Raw genomic sequence first — 20842 nt, 5'->3', positions numbered from 1 at the left:
AAGTATGTGTGGTGATTGCAAGGACCCACGTCTAGCAGAATTAGAAAAGCGCTAATGTAATTTCTTACGAAATCAACCGTATTATCAGAGTGCCATCCCACCCCATGGGTCATGTCGTCATGCATACTCCCTGCGTTCCAAACTTCAGTCGCACGAATTGGTGACCTAGGCCACAGTCTGGTTATGAGTTTGCTTTTACCAACTCCTCGAGATGTTGTTAATAAAAATCTTCCTGAACTCTAATGGCCTGTTAAGAGTGAAGTAATCCAATTCTGATGTGAAGGCACTTCTTATTATAAATTATGACCACCTTTGGTCTTCCTGATATATTATCTGTCTGTCAAACTTGACAGGAACACGGCATATTATGTGAACGACGTAGACATCACGTGGTGTTACATAAACCAATGAGATTCAGTCTGATTGGACAGTTGGCCTGTTCAGAACAGTGCATTATTCTGCTCATCATACAGAAATTATTATTTTACTGTAATTAACAATATATGTATTATTTTCCATTTGTGAAACACAGTGCTCTTACCATGTCGTTTCACATTAAAAAACCCGAGGTGTTGTACCTAGACCAGTACTTATGAGTTGAGACAGAGTAGCATTATTAATACTGTGGCTCAGGGATGGACAATGGGAATTCACATGTGTCGCTTTTGCTCTAGAGACTTCCGCCTATATAAGCAGTAGTTTGCTTGTTAAAAGGTTCACTTGTTGTCAAGACATCCAGTGCTTTTTATCGAACTGAAAGGTTTGTATGATCAAAGTGAACAAAATTTCATTAGTATTTGACTATAATTTTCAAAGAGGAAATGCAATTTTATGGTCTCTCTGGAAATTTATTTTACTTAACATATATTTAAACGCATAATCATCTTAATCAAAAGATTTTTTTTTCAATTTTATTGTAATTTTATAATGATATACACGCATCCTTTATGAATAAATTCGATTAACGTTTCCTGAGCTATTTGTGGCTTCTTTTCTTCAATTTCGTAAACTATAGTACTAGTTAATGACTACTTCACAGATGGAATCAAGGAAGGGATCATAGATTTTCAAGTACTTCGAATAAACTACCCTTTCAAAGCCAAATGTAAACTCTATTTAAGGGAACTAGTTAGTGATTTGGGGTGAAAATCTCAATTTTTTATTTCGTGTTAAAAAAAAAAGGAAGAAATTTGCTGTATAAAACAATGTATAGGCCTATATCGTGGGAAATTTCTGCAGGTAAGCCCTTTAAATGGTCTCTTTAAATATGGCGACTCTTGTAGTTCATACGTCTTTTTCTTTTTAAATGCACTTTTTCATAAGTTAACACATTTAAAACGTAAGCGTATTTTTCTCTGAAATTGCTGAATCTATTTACATTAAATTTTTATAGTATTTTCTGCAGCTTGTGTTCTAGAAAGAATACATACTGTACACGTTTATGAATATCACGCACATAACGTAATAAAAAAAACATATATGCATTGAAAAAAAATAACAATTATTAATCAAAGTATAATACTGTGTATATATATGTATGTATATATATGTATATACATGTATGTATATATATATGTATATACAATATTTTTTTTTTTCAGTTTCACTAAGGGTGAAATAATTAACTAAATACTGTATTGCTTTACATTTTCCAAGAAACATTACTTAATGACTTTAAAAAATACAAGAAATATGAGAAAAGACTGTAGCACGCAGTGTGTACTTAAAATTTTAGGTACATTTAGCAAAGTGATAAAACAGATTATCAGTCGGGACGTTTAATGCACTTGGATAAGAATTTAATTACATGTATTTTATACCACTGAATTCAGAATGAAAATTTTTGTTCCATTGTGAGCACTAAACGTCTGGATACTGAACTAAAATTTTGTACTGAAATGTTTGAATCGTACCCAGTCTCCTTTAAAAATACAACGTGATGGTGCAAGTGGTATAATTCCTCATGTGTATTATAATTAACGGGGTTATATCCAGTGGATGTGAATTTCCGAAATATTCAGCTGCGTTGTTAATAGCATCCGTAAAGCTGTATTGCCTATCATAAACTAAGATTACTACTTGAAGGGTTCCCCGGAACAACGTTGTATATCACTTTTCACAACTTTACAGGAATTAAAAGATATATATAGCACACATAAAACATTCATATTTTATCTCATTTTGGCCTGAAAATGTTTTTAAGCAGTTTTCGTCTTACCTCAGATAATTTGTCACTTTCAGGTTTTCATATTTCTCATACAAGAAGCCAAAACCTATAGCTTCCCTGGAATAATGTTGTATATCACTAACGTACACAAAACGTTGTATATCAAAAACATTTTATTATCACTTTTTACACACAGATATAATAATATTTACACTTACAATAAAATGTCATACAGAAATTTTGCAATGAGACAAAAAAAATTGAAGTTAAAGACAACTAATCTTTTTCACTATATGCCCAGACTGGCATGATTTTTGCAAATAAGTTAAACAAGAACTTATATGAATTAAAGTATGAAAATAAAAAAAAATAACAATCACTTAAAGAATATACCACAAATTAGTTTATACAGTATCAAGGCCTAAAGCAATAGGATGTTATTTTAGAATCTAGGTTCATATTTTTTTTTTATTTTGATGGTAGTGATTAATAAAATCCACGATATAAGCTTGAGATATTCATTCACAGCTATTGTCCACATCTGTGGAGTAATGGTTAGCGCGTCTAGCCGCGAAACCAGGTAGCCTGGGTTCGATTCCCGGTTGGGGCAAGTTACCTCGTTGAGGTTTTTTCCGGGGTTTTCCCTCAACCCAATATGAGCAAATGCTGGGTAACTTTCGGTGTTGGACCCCGGACTCATTTCACCGGCATTATCACCTTCATCTCATTCAGACGTTAAATAACCTAAGATATCGATAAAGCGTCGTAAATAACCTACTAAAAAAAATTCATAGCTATTAGATCCTTTTTTTTTTTTCTCAGCTGAAATAGGGAGCCATTCTGGCTACAATGGAGGGAAATTTACAGTAGGTTTGGGGAAACTAATATGTGTCTGGTTACCCCGTTTCTTCTTCAAGAGGGAGTAACGATGCCATGACTGTAGCACATTGTGACTAGCCCTCACAAAAATTGCCTCTGGCTCATCTGAACTAAGCTTTAGCCACATTACTTCAGTTATTTTCAGTTCAGGATCCCGTTGCATGTCTGATTCTATCTGACTTAAGTCTAAAAAGTCTGCCTGATACATCTCTTTAACAGTGAAAGGTCTTACTATACATGCCTCACCTATTACATATTTCCATTCGCCTGGTCAGTGGCGATGCGTCAATAAGAGCACGTGAACACCTTGTTTCCATTAATGCACGACTAGTTTTACAGTATTATTTAATACCGTATTGATGTAGTCGGAATGTATATCAGAATCGGGTATTTTAAACTTCCCGTATCTTGCATAAACTTCTTATGTAAACTTGGCAACATCCGTTCAAGTACAAGCCGTGCTCTTTCCAAGAAGGTTACAGGAATTTCATGCATGCGCGGGAGAAAATTGTCTTTCGCTGGCCGCTTATGACTCATCAAGAGCACAAAGCGTTAAGTGAACAGTGAATCTATCCTACAGATGTCAGGTGCATCGATGCTATCGTTCACGTGCTATATCTCGAGGAAGAAATTTAATAGTCTGTATTCTAGCCTGTAGGCGTCAGCATTTCTCACTGTCGGAACGTTTACTTTATGTGGATGTGTGTACAGTGCTGCTACGAGAAAGTAGTTTGTGAATTACTACTCATCAATGTTAGCATAATAGCATAGTTTGGCTTTCAAACACGTGCAGGCTGAATGTGGTGGTGGTATGAATTTAAGTATCTGTATGGTAGTGTATAATGTTTAAAAATCATATTTACTGGCATGTATTTATAGTACTCAATCTATGCGAATGGGATTACACTACTGGTATAGGCTATAGTGTATCAGTGTGTTGTGAACCAAAATATATTACTGAACACACGCTTTTGTAAATAACGGCATTGTGGTATGTATTCATTTTTAACAAACGTAAATAATGAACTCTGTTCAAGCAATTTTGAACAGTAAAGAACTGGATAAATTGGCTTACCAGGAAAAATTGGAAATAAAAAGATTGGGTTTCATTATTATTATTATTATTATTATTATTATTATTATTATTATATTATATGTTCTTTTGAATTTATATACGGTTTTTTCGATAGTAAAACATTGGAATCATAACATTTTATATTAGGCTAAACATACGATTTCAAATTCTCTTCGATTTAGGAACACAAAATTGTGAACATATATAATATTTTATCACGAGCCGCCACTGCGCCTGGTACCTGTTTTTCCTTGTATTATAGTCTTATCTATACAGAGAACATATTATGTAGCTTTTAAGAAACATAATTAATTAATTTCACCAAACAGAACCAAACAAAGAAAAACATACTATAATACTAGCACGCGATTGATATACAACGTTCTTCCACTTACCACAATTGGATGTGATTTCTCTTCGATCTGTATTCCTTTTTTCGTTGTATATGGTTTGCCACTATTCCTTAAGACTTTCCTTAAATTACAATTCCATTTTTCGGCGTTCACTTTACGTTTCTTCCCTTTATTACTCACTTTTAGTGCACTTGGAGAAAGATAAATGTTATTCGCTTCCGCCATATTGTAATGATATACAACGTTGTTCCAGGGAAGCCGATTTTTAAAATTCTACAAAACTAACAACAGATGGAATAGCAACATACCGCTTGCAACAGTGAATTCTAGTCTTGATGTACAACATTTCTACATGGATAACTCAATTTCTCCAAAAAGTGATATACAACGTTGTTCCAGGGGACCCTTCATTCTGTTCACTCTTTCGTTTTACTCATTTACTTTAATAAAATAGTATAATTTTCATAGCTGCTTAGTGTACACCACGTTCTTAATTTTTAATTTATCAGTGTATTGTCCTCGACAGCAGGAACTGGACAATGCAATGGTAAAGCTTATTGTTACAGACATACGGCCCTTAGGGTGTCGGTTTCAGATGGTATGTTGAGCTCCTAGACCACGCTTATAATACAGTATGCGCTTACAATACTGAAATTATCTCTAATCTGCTGTACATGTTTCCCTAGCAACCAAGTATTTATTTATTTTATACTAGCCGTACCCGTGCGCTCCGCTGCACCCGTTAGAAATAAATATAAAGTAATTACATAATTAAAATAGGACATTTGATACAGGGAACATTCGTCTTTGATAGAAGGATATATCGTTTATTATGTTACGTACTTTAAATTGTATTAAAAAAATTAAAATGCGATCTTTTTGATCCAGAGACAACTCTTTCGGTCATAAAAATTATTTTAGGAAATATGGGAAACGAATGTAAAGAATAGCCTATCAAGTTTTCTGTGCATAAGAAGCTATTTTAATCTTACCTGTCCTCGATTCACTCAGAAGTTACTGTAATAACATTATAGCATTATGTCCATCTAGAGAAACTACACTTTCCAATGGTGAATTAATAATGAATTATACAAATCCGTTAATTTAGCTTCCGATATTACTTCATACAAACACAGAAACATTCTCTGTAGGCTGTATTACATAGCTTTCGAGTCTTGTTGTCCAAGGCCCCTTATAGACGAAGTCATTTGTTTTTTATTTCATTACACCGCCTTAGATGGCCTTGTTATTGTAATTTTGAAACTCATTTATCTCATTAAATATCGGTCCTATCAAAATTGTGCACAGAGTAAAACTTATCGGACATTATTTTTAAAGAAACTTTTGTTATGTCATATTTTTCATGAAAATTAATAATAAGGGAGATATTTCGATTTATTTAATTCAACCCCTCTTATAACCCCCCCCCTTTTAAGTAAAATATTTAAAATTCTAAGTTACAACGAACTTAATTTATACTAGTGGCTTGTGCAGCAAATGCTGCAAACTAAGTTCATTAGACGTTCAAATAAATATTTTTCAGATTTATTTTCAATGAAGAATACCAGACATTCGGAAAGTTATTTGCTTCCATAACAATGAAAGATAGTCTCTCTCGAGCCAATACTGAAGAGAACTACGCATATAAATATCTACACCACACCGCCATTTAATATATGAAAAATACTCAACCCCGCTTCATTAATAATTATAAAAATATTTGATCTTTAATAAAATTATTATCTTACGTAAGTTTTATAGCTTTCAGCAACATATACTAGACTATATGTAGTATATAGTCGCCACTCAGTAAAATATAGAAATCAAAATCTAATTTAAGTTGTTCTCTTCATCTACTTAGGCTATATAACCCCAAAACGTTTCACTTTCATATCATCAATATAGCATTAATATGTATAATTAATGAAAAATAGTCACTTCATGGCATTAACTACAATAATATTTCATTTTTAATGGTAATAATGTCATCAAACCACCTCAAGTTTTGTAGTTTTTAATATCCAATACACAGCTGTGCCCAGAAAATTTCACACCACAGAATCGAACCTGTAAATTATTTTTAGTAAGTTAAGTTTTTAATAACCAATTTAATTTGAGCTCTAAATATGTCAGCATTCTTACAGATCATGGCCTTCGTGTAATATTGTTTACTGTAGTATGTGTTTTGTTTTATTCTGAAATGCAACACGGCCGACTTGATGCTCGCTTCGCTTCTCCTTTACAAAAAAGCGAAGGGTATATCAAGTCGGCCGTGAATGCTATTAGCTAGTTCTCAAAACTGACGACAGATGGATTTTGGAAAATAGGAAAATTATGTTTAAAAATTGACATTCACTGAAAACTACTATTTTTCTTAAAAACTTTGAGTTCTAAGCTTCAAAATGAGGGGTCATTTATTAAAATCCTTTCAGCCGTTTTCCCGTAATTTCCATTACCAGTTCAAATATATAGATTTCAATTTTCATACAAATCGGTTCAGCCATTATCGCGTGAAAAGGTAACAAACATCCAGACAGACAGACAGACATACAAACAAAAATTTCAAAAAAGCGATTTTCAGTTTCAGGGCGGTTAATTATATATGTTAGGACCAATTATTTTTGGAAAATCGAAAATTACCAGAAAAATTTCGGTTACAGATTTATTATTAGTATAGATTCATACATATTCACTTTTTATTACTTCTTCTGGCCTCACAACCAAGGGTAACATAAGGCGAAATTTGCACAATAATGACTAGTAAGTAAGAAAAAAATCATCACACTTATAACAGCAAATTATTTGTACCTTATGTTCCTGGGAAACTAGGAAAATATTTGGGGCTAAGCGGGATGAAGTTACAGGAGAATGGAGAAAGTTACACAATACAGAACTGCACGCATTGTATTCTTCACCTGACATAATTAGGAACATTAAATCCAGACGTTTGAGATGGGCAGGGCATGTAGCACGTATGGGCGAATCCAGAAATGCATATAGAGTGTTAGTTGGGAGACCGGAGGGAAAAAGACCTTTAGGGAGGCCGAGACGTAGATGGGAGGATAATATTAAAATGGATTTGAGGGAGGTGGGGTATGATGATAGAGACTGAATTAATCTTGCACAGGATAGGGACCGCTGGCGGGCTTATGTGAGGGCGGCAATGAACCTTCGGGTTCCTTAAAAGCCATTTGTAAGTAAGTAAGTAAGTAAGTAAGTTCCTGGGAAAGAATATGTGCTGAAATAGATCATGAACTGGGATAATATAATAGATCGGCACAAGCTTGGAGACTGCTACGTAAAATGAGAAAGTCCAACAACCCTTCACCAGTACTACAGCTCATAACTATGAATCAGTGGGAAAACTATTTTCAAAATTTGCTAGTTGAGAGAAGGAATGAAAAGGAAATTATTGATCAAGATATAACTATTAGGAATGGAGTGGAGCCGATCTCAGAGGAAGAAGTTAGAGAGGCATTGAAGAAAAGCAAGATTGGTAAGGCTAGTGGACCTGGTGGTGTTACAGCAGAGTTATGGGAATATGGACCTCCTCTGTTAGTAAGGCTTATTACTAAGATGCTCAACCAAATTCTTGAAGGAGATGAAATTCCAGAAGACTGGAAAATATCATATATCTCCGCTATCCATAAAAAAAGTGGATAAGAAGGACCCCAATAACTACAGGGGAATAAGTGTCATGCCTTCCATTAGCAGGATTTTTAATAGTATCATTAAGAATAGATTAGAGGAAGAAATAGAAGGGAAGATATCGGAAGATCAGGCAGGCTTTACTACAGGAAGGAGTTGTATGGATAATATATTTAATTTGAGACAGATAAGTGAAAAAATGTATGCTAAAGGAAAGGAAACACATTTAGTATTCATTGACTTAGAGAAAGCATACGACTCGGTTCCCATAAAGCAGTTGTGGGAAGAAATAAAAGGTATTGGTGTTAGTTTACCCCTAATAGCGTTAATTCAGAGGCTATATAAAGATTGTCAAGCTGCTGTTAAGATAGGAAAAAGGTTATCAGCTGCCTTCTATACAACCAAAGGCTTGAGACAAGGCTGTAGCATATCCCCTAACTTGTTTAAAATATATATCCAGCAGATACTGAAGCAGTGGAATAATTCATGTCGAGGAATGGGAATTCCAGTTGGAAATGAGACAGTGCACTCGTTGCTATTTGCAGACGATCAGGTGATAATTGCGCAATGTCGAGAAGATGCAAACTTTATGGTAAGTAAACTCCTTGAAGCATTTGAAGCAGGGGGACTGAAAGTTAATATGAGTAAAACCGAATACCTGGTGATAGGTGGAGATGGACGAAATATAAAGTTGCCCCAAGGAATAATTAAAATAGTGAAGGAGTTTAAATATTTGGGGTCGGTTTTGCATGAGACTGGAAATTGTAAAGCGGATATAGATTATAGGATAATGCAGGATAGAGGAGCAATAAAGATGTTGAATGGAGTGCTATGGAGCAGGACAATAACAATGCAAACAAAAAAGAGAATTCTTGAGGTTATAGTGGAAAGCATATTGACATATGGGGCTGAAGGTTGGAGTCTATCGGAAGACCAAAAAAGTAAGATAGAGGTAGTTGAAATGGACGGCATAAGGAGAGGTGCTAGAATATCCAGGCTGGAAAAGAGAAGAAACGAGGATGTTAGAAGGATAATGAACATGGAAGAATCGGTGATTGTAAGAATTTGAGAATAGACAACTTCAGTGGTATGGTCATATAAGGAGGATGGATGAGGGTCTCCAGCAGGTAGAAGGAAACGAGGAAGGCCTAGAAATTCATGGAGGGCTGGAGTATTGAGGATGATGAATGATAGGGGACTAAATGAGCAGGATTGGAATGACAGACGCAGATGGAAAATGGGAATAAAGGGTAACCACTGAAAAGTGGAAAGGCCCACTAAAGTAAAAAAAAAAAAGTAAAGTATGTTCACACAACCATATTTATATGCAAAGTCTGCAGTAATTCTTAAACTATGGTCTGCTGGGGGTCCGAGCAGGGTCGCCAGATGTCCCGATTTGTCGGGAAATCTCCCGATTTGCATATAAAAATCCCGAGTTCCGCTTCGATTCCAGGCGGGACGCAAAAAGTCCCTCCATTAGAAAATTAACATCAGTTGTATAATTTTGTCATTACCTAGTAACTATTTTCTTCTCGGCCTAAATAATAATTACATTAAATTTAAATTATGTTTTTAACAATGTAGGTTTGCACATTGGAAAAAACTAATATTCTGGCAAGTGTAAGGTTTGTGACAGCGAATTCAGTTGTGAATATATTTCTTAAAGAGACGTTCATCAGAAGTGCATGACACAGAGAATGGAAAAAAGTTTGTTGAAAATGCTAAAGTATAGTGATAAATATGTATATAAGCTCTGAAAATGTATACTGTGTGTTAAATGATGGGTTTAGAGTGGTAATATGTTAAGTCACGAAATAAATATGAATTAGCTATCAATAAATTTTATGTCATTATAAACAATGAAAAACATTGAAATTTAAATATTTTGTCACATGTGATACTGTCTTATGGAATTGTGCTTCACAATTATTAATAATAAACAGCTGGGGAAATCTATGAGACAGAACTAACTATTAAGTCACTGAATTAATAATAATTTGGCACAACATATTATTGTCACAAGCCCTTCAGAATGTGACCAGGTAAATATTGTTTTGCGCTTGGAAACATATGCCTAAAATATTTTTTTTTTTTTTATGAAAATTGCAATGTTGATATTCATATTATTAGTTTCTTCAACTGCATACAAAGGGATCATTTTTAATAAATTTATGTAATTAGTCACGAAAATGTCAACTCTGCACACATTCATATCACTCTTGTAAGTACAGCTAGCGCGAAACATCTGAAAGCTTAGAGACCGTTGAGATTTAAACGATAGATAACGGTTTCTTGTCAGGCGTATATTCCACTTGCAAAACATTTCTCTCTTTGTCAGTCAGTCACTTGCTACCTATAATATGCGCTTGTAGTGTCTCCCTGTATTATATTACGGAAGTATTCAGTTGTAGGATTTTAAAGTGTGTGTAATACTGTACCATAAATCGTGTATTTATATAGAGTTAAAGTGCGTGCGTGTATATATGGTATTGGTTTTAAATTGCGTATATAGATTATATAGAGTTATTTAAATCGTGTATATACAGTTAGGGTGCGTGTGTGTATATATAACATTTCAATTGTGCATATACAATTAGTTTAAGTGTTTATAAGTTGCAATTAGATCTATTGTTACGGAAATTCTTGACAGTGCCGGGGATATCCCACTTAGACTTGTACCTTATGACCCTGCATTAAGCCTGATCGAGAACATTTGGTCGATAGGGAAGGGATGGGTTGCTTCCAGAAACATAGATTGTAAATTAAATTCAGAAAGAGAACTATGTGAGCAGAAATTTAACAGTATGATTGAACTTGATTGGCGTCCTTTTTGTGAAAATGTTAAAAAAAATAGAACAAGATTATATGGACCGGGAAGTGATGTTTGATGACTTCATAGACCCAATTATCATAAACCTCGGTGGTGTCAGGGATGATGACGATGACGGTGATTTCAGCTATGACGATAAAATGGAAGGGATAGCAGAGCTTGAAGACTCCGATTAACAGCTCAAGGTAAGAGGTCAATGTTTTCTGTTAGATGTTTAGAGCGTATTTGTTGTTGTTTGCAGTACCCCCCCCCGCTTCTCCTCTGTGACGTCAGCCAGGCTTTCAGATCTTTTGCGCGAGCTGTACTGTATGTGATGGAAGGATGATGTTCCTCCTTGGTAGATCTAAAATCTGGAAACGCTGGGTCCTAGAGCTAATAATCAGGATCACCAAGTGAGATTTCAAACTAAAACTTGATATGTTACTTCATAGATGAACTAAATGTCTATATACGAGAAGAACTCGAGGCTATCAATGTTGTGGAACTTCAGAATGTTGTTCTTTCGTTAATCAGAAGTTGTCAGTTTTATGTGACGGCAAATGGGGACCCACTTCAGCAACGATTGTAAGCGTAAATCCAAATTATCTAACATTTATTGTTAGTACTTACTGTTATGTATTGTAGAATTGCCGGACAAATGGTTACGCGCTCACCGGAAACCACACTAGCATTGGGCCACGAGTCTCCCGCCGTTTTCTCGCCTCACGTCATAATAATGTATCTATACTACATACTAGGTTCAAAAAGTTCCCGGAATTTGCTAGTATCATAGAAACAACGTACCTTAAACACTATTCTACAGCATTCCCTTCAAAATAGTTGCCTTCCGCAACAACACACTTTTGCCAACGCGTGTAGAGTTCCTGGAAGCAGGCCTGGAAGCCATTTTGTGAAACCCGTCTTAGTGCTCTCGTCGCGTTTGCGATAACTCTTCAGCATTGAATCTCAGTCCTTTCAGATGACTTTTCAGACGGGGAAACAGAAAGTAATCAGGTGGTGAGAGATCAGGAGAGTATGGTGGGTGATCCAAAGCAGTTATGTTGTGCCTGGCAAGAAAATTCTTTACAATAATTGCGCGATGAGCAGGTGCATTGTCATGCATAAGGAACCAGTTGTTTTCTACCCACTTTTCTGGACGTTTCCTTCTCACTGCGTCCCGGAGGCGACGGAGGATTTCTACGTACAATTCTTTCGTTACAGAACGACCTTCTGGAATGAACTTATGGTGGATGAGACCCTGAGAGTCGAAGAAAACTTCCAACATAACTTTGCCTTTGGAAGTGACCCTAGGAAATTTTTGCTTCCGAGGAGATGTTTCGATTTCCACTCAGATGACTGTCGTTTAGGGACTGGGTCGTACAAGTTGCACCAAGTTTCATCACCAGCAATAATTTTGTTTAAGAAATCACCATCTTCATCAGCCATACTGATCATGTCCCCTGCAAGAGTCATTCTTGTTTCTTTCTGTTCTGCCGACAACATTTTCGGAACTAACTTCTGAGACACGTAATGCATGTTGAGATGCTTGTGAAGAACATTGTGTACACTTCCGACCGATATTCCGACCTCTGCTGCTATCTCTTTTATGGTTTTACGTCGGTCGTCGGTCACAACATTACGCACACGCTGAGCGATTGCTTCATTTGTTGCAGTTGTTGGTCGGCCGCTGCGTACGTCATCTTTGATGCTATCGCGGCCACCAGAAAAGCGTTTATGCCAGGCATACACTTGAGTTTTTTTTTTTCATTGCTGCTTCGCCATATGCTTCTTCCAACAATCTTAATGTCTCTGCAGGAGTTTTGTGTAACAAAACACAGAACTTGATGTTTGTACGTTGCTCTGTGGACATAATTACAAAATGCGACGAACAAACAAAACACTATGATAAACAATTGCCTACAACTCAAAACCAACAATCGCCATTATCAACAGACTTTAAGGAAATGACATCATGAATGTTACCAACAAAACAAATGTATAATATCCCTTGTTATATATTAATACGAAAAATGGTAGTAAAATTCCGGGAACTTTTTGAACCCAGTAGTATATGCACTGAACGTTTTATTTGAAATAAGCCATTGATTGTTTAATGAAACATTTCATATAGGTATATTATTAACAGACAGTTTGAATCACTGACATGAATACGAGTGAAATTCGTTCCATTAGTTCAGACGAATTTGCTGCAGACAAATGTCGTGCTCAAAACTTTTCCGGTAATTAAATTACCAAGCAATTCCAGCACAAGCCTTCATAAAAGTACTATATCGCTTTTAATAAAAACATAATTATAACTTTTTATTGTTAACAAAGCTAATTTGTGAAAAGTTTGAAAATTAAACTTCGATTGTAATAGTTTGTAAAGCGAAAAATAAATAGATTATAAGCATGAAAAGACTATCTTTCTCTACGCAAAAGTGGAAGTTAATATGCTAACAATCCGGCAAAATACACATAATATGAAAAGTGTCCTAGAGCTCTAAAGTACAAGAATCAGTGGCCTAGTGCAATATTCGAATCATTGCCCACAAAATTATTTCGATGTTTAAATAGTGAAGTGATAGGCTTCCGCTCTTTTCAAGTTTATACAATAATTATTAGATAATGGTATTAATAAAAATAATTTTAATAGTTCTATTCAATTATTGCAAATTTAATGTAAGTTTAGGCGTCAATTAAATTACTTTTCCACAAAATTACGAAATATAATAACAAGAAATCAAAAAATACCTCAATAAAAATTGATAAAGTAGCGACGTTTTTCTGCTCAGTAAAGGCTTATTTGTACGAGGCGGGTCTCGCACCTCGCATGCATCGGTTCAGAAAAACCAAGGCTTTACGGATTCACTATGTTCAAAGTTACCTATTTCTCATAAAAATAATCAACATTTGTCTCATTAAAATTCAATGATTGGCATATGAAATTCCTGGACCTCTTTTTAATTAATAGAGAATGGATTGGCGCTATATTCAGGATCTCATCATAAATGCGTTCATCTTGAAATCTGTCTAGGGATTCGATCTTCAGCAGAGATATTGCAGCCACATACTAAGAAGAGTATTCTGCAGACTACAATTTCAAAATTGCCTTCAAATGAGTGAAGTTCTAATGCTGAAGTAGAGACATAATATGACTAAATACTTCGCAAAAGTTTGATTTGATTAAATGTAACTTGCCCCAATCGATCTTTCTAAATCATTAGATTAAATTTTAATTATTACTGTTGAAAGAGAACAACTGTCGATTAGTGTCATCCGACTCCGTTTGTCAGAAGTTCTGAAACTGTTTATGTACCAAATTTCTTTCTTCGATGAAGTACAGTTACCCTGAAAAAGAATGAGACGATTCTTGGTCGTCGGAAGTTAAAGTTCTACAGCGCGGTTCACTCGATATCGACGTAGGGATACATAACATGACAGATAGTACAAGAATTGTTACAAGGACCACAAAAAGGACAAGGACCAGAATAAGGATCACGAAGAAGACTGCCATTTAAGGCCAGGATTTCACAACATAGCTCGAGTCCCAAAATATCATTGCTTCACTGTACCGAATGGCAAATGCCTGCTAAGGGAACTACATTCTGGACTGCTGCTATCACTGTCTTGTCTCGGTAGCTCATATAGTAGCGTGCCGGTTCCATTGTATAACCGAAACGTCTCGTGTTCGATCCCAGGTAAAACTTTTTTTTATTGAGCTGTAATTAATTTGTTCAGAGTTCCTCGACTGTCTAATTTGTCGAAAAATACGGAATAATTTATGCCCAATTTCTGGGTCTTACAAGTGGGCTGAACCTCGTCAAAAAAAATAAATCTTACTTGGAAGTTAAAAGTATTCTTCCTCAAACAAAAATCATAAGAAACAAAAAGAGACCTGTTAACTTAAAATCTTGTCCACATGCCATCAGCTTCTATTACAGCTCTAAGTCGATCCGGCATGGACGTCACGAGATTGTGGAATAAGTTCTGATCCCCGGCGAGATCTTCCCAGGTGTCAACAACTTGATCCCACAATTCGTCTCGATTTCGAGGGCGTCGGTGGGCATAGGTGGCTATCCTTCTCTTTTTCAATTCCGCCCATAAATTTTCGATGACATTCAAATCAGGTGACTTCGGAGGCCAATTAATGATTTCGATCTCGGGTCTCCTTTGAAACCATCTTTGAATGCTTGCAGCATAGTGCACGGGATGGTTATCCTGCTGGAACAGCAATGTTCCTTCGGGAAAACGTTCTCGGGAGGAGGGAAGGAATGTATTTTCCAGAATGTGCTCGTAAGTTTCCGCATTAAACCGGCCATCGATGCATTCTATAACGCCAGGTCCATCGTAAGACATCCACCCCCAACACGATATGCTAAAGCGCCCCGATCTTTCACGTCGGTGCACATAGCGCTGATCATGTCGGAGACCATCCTCACGATAGACACGGACAGGACCTTCGTTATCACTCGAGATGGTTGTTTCGTCGGAGAAAATTACATTTCTCCAATCGAATTCCACTCGATTGGTAGCGAAGGCAAGACGGTCGACAGCTTGTGCTTCCCCCAATATTTCCATTTGCGCAGCCCTCCGGCTCCTAATACCGCGGTTCCTCAACCTGCTGATCACAGTCTGTGAAGAGCCGGGAAAGTTAGATGCTGCTTTTATTTCGTTAGCAGTCAGAAAGGGGTCCTGTCGAACTGTCTCGAATAAAAGAGCATCCTCTTCCAATGAAGAAATCCGCGGACGCCCAGGAATAGGGCGATTTTCGACCTCCCCAAAATTTTGGTAACGATGAACCCATCTCGCGGCTGTACTTCCAGGAACACCGACCAAACGGCCAGCAGATCTAGCCCCATATCCAGCCTCAACTAGAACTATAACTCGCTGTCTCATGTCACGTCGGTTCGCCATTACGATGAGAAATGAGAGATGACGATAATACTTTAGTGTAGACAATGACTATTTAACATGATATAGAATTATTGAAATAACAGGCATCTTGCATAGTAAGAGTTAATAAATCAACCCTAAATTAAATATCTAAATAACAGGATATAACAGGAAGTCCAACTGTTGCGAAACTAATCAAATTAAATTTAATTACATTAAATAAACAAACCCCAAGTTATGACACCACATTGCTACAGCTAAATTGTATGTTATTAACATAAGCATTGAATAGGTCCGTGGTTGTGCGTTGGACGACAAAACCAAACATCGAAAGTTCGAATCTTACCGAGGAATGTAACTTCTTGCTTTTTATAATGTAAATCAGACTTATAACTACAATCATTCATATTTCTTACATTATTTATTAATATTTATAGCCAACATTGAATATGTAAAGAAAAGACTTTAGAAATTTCATACGGAATTTGTGATCTGTAGTGACATAAACATAGATTATCTCTCGGAACTTTTCCGTAAAAGTAAATTAAATTCACTCCTTGAAACTGGAAACCTTATTCGTAGGGTCATTTTCCCATAGCATACAAGCTGAAGTAACACAGCCATTGATAAACGTTTTGTACACAGAATTAGACTGAATTCCTATTCGACAGAACCTATAATCAATGGCTTGTCTGACCATGATAAACAAATCCTATGTGTTTCCAATGTCACTGAACAATTTCAAAATATTAATTTAAAAACTAAGAAAGGATCGCAAATGCTGTATCTAGTGATTATTTACATTTATGTCTACAAAATGAATCTTGGAAAAACGTATATTAAACTGGTACTACTGATATTAAGAGTTAAGGTATTGCATTTTTCACTTCATTTCATAATCACTTCAGTGGATGTTCTCCACTCAATGTTGTGAAAAAATTCAAAAGTTAAAACATGTAGATAACGCAGGGACTTCAAAATCTCATGTATTAAAAAGAAGAATCTATATGTAATGAGTTGCAATGTAATGATCTTCATGTTCTTAAATACTGCAAGAAGTACAGTGTAATTTATCAAAAATTATGAAAGAGGGAAATAGAATATATTTGAGTAGAAAAGTACAAAATTCAGATAATGCAATTAAACCTATTCGTAATATTATTAAATTTAAACTTGTAGATATCCTAAGAAGGAAAATATTTTTTCATTAAAACCAATGATTATAAAGTTGAGGATCCCAAATCTATTGCAAATTCTTTTAACGTATTATAGTATATAGTACAGAAATATTATTGACAACTTAAACATTCAAGATTTTGCAAAAGATACTGCAATTGGTTACTTAACAGATGTATTTAATAATTATTATTAATATATGTAATTAGTCAATAACTGCAACAGTGCTTATACATTCAATCATAACATGAATAAAATTGAATGCAAACACGTAGATAAAATAGTTAAAATTAACTGCAGGGGTGAGAATGAAATAATCCAAAGCCATACTTTTAACAAAAATTGTTTTTTGTGAGTGCATTTCTTACACATATGGGAAAGCTATTAATAAATTATTGTAATAATTACTCAACAAATGACATAGCCTAAGGACTCTAAACCTTTGTAAAAGGTTTGTCTATTGTTATATATTTTTTTAATTTCATTTTAATTGTTAGTTTTTAATATATATGCATTTACATTGTGTATATGTGTGTGTATAAATGTATTCATTAGATTAACGTTTATAATATTATAACTTGTAATTTTGTATTGTTTGCGATCATTAACACTTAATCTCAGGACTTTGTAAAACTATATTTCAACGTGACTTAGCTATTTCAACGTTATTTAGACAAAAAAAATTGTTGTGTAGACTAAGAATCGAACTCGCTCTCTTCTACACAACACGCAGAAGTCTTACCGTCTGAGCTATGGAAACGACATGAAAGCTTTACTTTCTGTGCGGAGTGTCGATCTAGTCATGAAGGTCCATTGTCGATTTAACTACACGATTTATGTATATATTTATCTTTTATTTACGTAATATTATCATATTTTTTGCAGTTTTTTAATTGAATTTCGGAACGATGCTAGTAACAAACCAAATAGCCTGAATTTAAGTAACTCAATATTCGTTATCTTGTGTATCGGTGCTCTGGTCTCCGATCATGCGCAGTGTCTTACATCTGAGACTTAGGAATATTCAATCGTCTCATCCTTTTCCAGGGAAACTGTACATAACGTCTATGTCAACTTTGAAGACGTTATCAAAGTCAAGACATTCATCACTCAAATATTATCGGTAAATTATGCAATAGTACCTGGTAAATTTACTAGTAACTATTTCCAGTTAATATATTTGTCAGATTGAGTTGATATCTGACAATGATCTTTTTCGTAGCTTCCAGAATGCCATACTGAAAGTTATGAGCAACCCATTGTTATAAATCTTAATTTTTATTTTTTAGACATCATCTTAATCTACAACCTTTCTGTCACTTTTCAACATAGTCTCCATATCTTTGCACACAACCGCCTTTCTATAAGTTTGAAAATTCCTTTACTGTAGAAGTCCGTTTCATCCTTCCTAAGACACCGACGCACTGCATTCCGGATGTCCTCCAGCGTCTCGTAGTGTTGGCCTCGCCGCTGCTCCTTTACAAAATCGAAAAGATGGTAGTCGGAGAGTTCCAAGTCGGGACTGTAGGGAGATTGAGGAAGACTTTCCCCACCAAATGTTTTTATTTTCTCCACAGTGACACGATCAGTGTGAGTTCACGCGTTATCGTGTTGCAAGATGTCTGAATATAGCGGACAGTATTTATGGTCTGCCCAGGTTCAAGAAATTCATCAACACTTTCCTTGTTGCGTTCCGTGGAGGCAGTTCGAGGGCGACCTCTACAAGGCTCATCTTGGATACTCGTGTTCCCATCTTCGAAATGTTTCACGTATCTTTTAACACTGCTGTCGCCTATGATACACACATCTCCGCATCTACGCTGAAGTCTGAGGTGAATTTCAGCAGTAGATTTTTCTTCTTTAACAAGGAATTTAATGACAACACGCTGTCAAAACGAATCATCGTTGTCGACCAGTTTGCAAACACTGCCTGCGGTCACATGATAGAAGTTAATGACGTCACAATGTGTTAATACATATAGTGTAAAGTCTGTAGATTATGATAATATAATCGTTGTTGTTACAGTGTTAAATTTAAATTACAGCAATGTGTTGCTCATGACTTGTACGCCCCTCTGTATATTTCTTTCGCAGTTGCTTCTTTGTCGTGAAGTCGGAATCGTTTTGAGTTTGGGCCATTTTGGAGTGTGGCCGTTTCAACGTCAGTGATAGATGACTCAATGTGTAAGCACCAAAAATAACAACTCCTTCACTATAATATATTCTCTATAATTTCAAAACATTCCTCCTTTCGCCACTAATTTACAGAAGAAAAATATCTGACAGTGAGAGACAACCTGAGCAAAGTTGTACATGTCAAGGATAAGCAGATAAGCATTATAAATATTGGTCTAAAGGCAAGTTGTAGGACTCTACTGCTATGAATTACATGATTTGTGTTAGTGTGTGCAATTAATTATAAATAAATGAGGACAAGATAGAAATTATGTTAGGAAATACCATTTTTTTTTTAACTCAAGAAGAAGACATGAAATTCACTGTCTATAATTCTTGCTAATGTAGTTTCATATAGGTAGCTCTATAAAAATATCAGTAAAAAATAAATGTCACGAAGAATACCATTACTTTATTATTATAATTTTTTTACGCGAAAAGTAACAATTCAGTCCCTTTATCATATTACGAATAATATTGTTGTATTTTATTTTCTTCAGCTTTTTTTACAAATATGATACTGAGTGGAAGCAGACTAAATAAGGCCCTTTTGAGAAATGAGACAGTCCTGCAAGTTGAACATGAAAGTCTAATATCATTGTTGTATTTGTGAACGGGTTTTTGTGAAAAATGACACTTTTAGTTGAACTTTGCCTATTCCAGAAAATTGGAAGACGTTGAAGCGGTGATGATGGGAAATTTTCTAGACCAAATACAAACAAATCTGTCCTTTATTGTTTGCTGCATATCATTGACGGTTTGGCCGTAATTTAATTGAAGATTTCTAACGACGTCTGTGACAGGAAGACGTGGCAACTGCTCATTTAGACAAGTATAGAGCAGGAAGAAGTAAAATGTACATTGTAGTCATCAAAGTCCCTCTGTGACGCGTTAAGTTAACGAACCTTTCGTGTAGTTCGTCGCTCACTAAACGTTAACATTTTTTTATTTCTAGCCACACAAAGGACGTTTGCATTGTCCAGCCGCGCCAATCAGCATATCATTGTCACCAATAGATTCGGTTATTCTTTCGTGGCTGCGGTTGGTCCATGTGGAGACATTTGCATGTTGCCAAATTGTAGGCCTTTCCTTTTTATGTATATACATATATTATTTATTTAATGCTAGTAAATTACAAATGAATACAAGTTAACGTAACATAATATAAACTAGCCCACTCCTGAATAAGTAAGACTGGTGCTCAAGAGGGGATTTCAATACAAACAAAATAAAACGGAGAGTAAATAAATTACAGATTAAAAAGTGTTAAATATCTTTAAACCCATACTATAAATACAATACAATTTTTTTAATTTATTATTAACTAACTGTACCCGTGCGCTCCGCTGCACTTGTTAGAAATAAATATAAAGTAATTACATAATTAAAATAAGACATCTGGTCCAGGGAACATTCGTGTTTGATAGAAGGATAAATCGTTCAATATGTCACTTAATTTAAATTGTATTTAAGTAATTAAAATGCGATCATTTTGGTCCAGAGACCACTCATTTAGTGCAATGATAATTCCTTTAACATATTTTTTAATTGTTATTACATGCAAATAGTTAAAATATGATCATTTGGTTCAGAGAACATCCGTTTTTGGTACCGGTCTCATCAAAATTTTGCTTGGAATGAAACGTATCGGAAATCATTTTTAC

General features: G+C 35.3%; 2 protein-coding genes across 4 annotated transcripts in view; one reads left to right on the top strand and one right to left on the bottom strand.

Annotated features, from left to right (window-relative positions):
- Nucleotides 1-20842, bottom strand: part of LOC138697977 (tyramine receptor 1-like) — a 689651-nt gene that overhangs the window by 289108 nt on the left and 379701 nt on the right. The gene's annotated exons all lie outside the window — the stretch shown is intronic.
- LOC138697967 (glucose dehydrogenase [FAD, quinone]-like) overlaps nucleotides 729-20842 on the top strand; it is a 31411-nt gene continuing 11297 nt past the window's right edge. The window contains exon 1 of the mRNA XM_069823594.1: nucleotides 729-760. The gene's annotated coding sequence lies outside the window, so the exon portion shown is untranslated. The remainder of the gene's footprint in view (nucleotides 761-20842) is intronic.

This window comes from Periplaneta americana, chromosome 4 (genome assembly GCF_040183065.1).
Source record: "Periplaneta americana isolate PAMFEO1 chromosome 4, P.americana_PAMFEO1_priV1, whole genome shotgun sequence".
Classification (NCBI taxonomy): domain Eukaryota; kingdom Metazoa; phylum Arthropoda; class Insecta; order Blattodea; family Blattidae; genus Periplaneta; species Periplaneta americana.
This window is presented reverse-complemented; position numbering and strand designations above follow the sequence as displayed.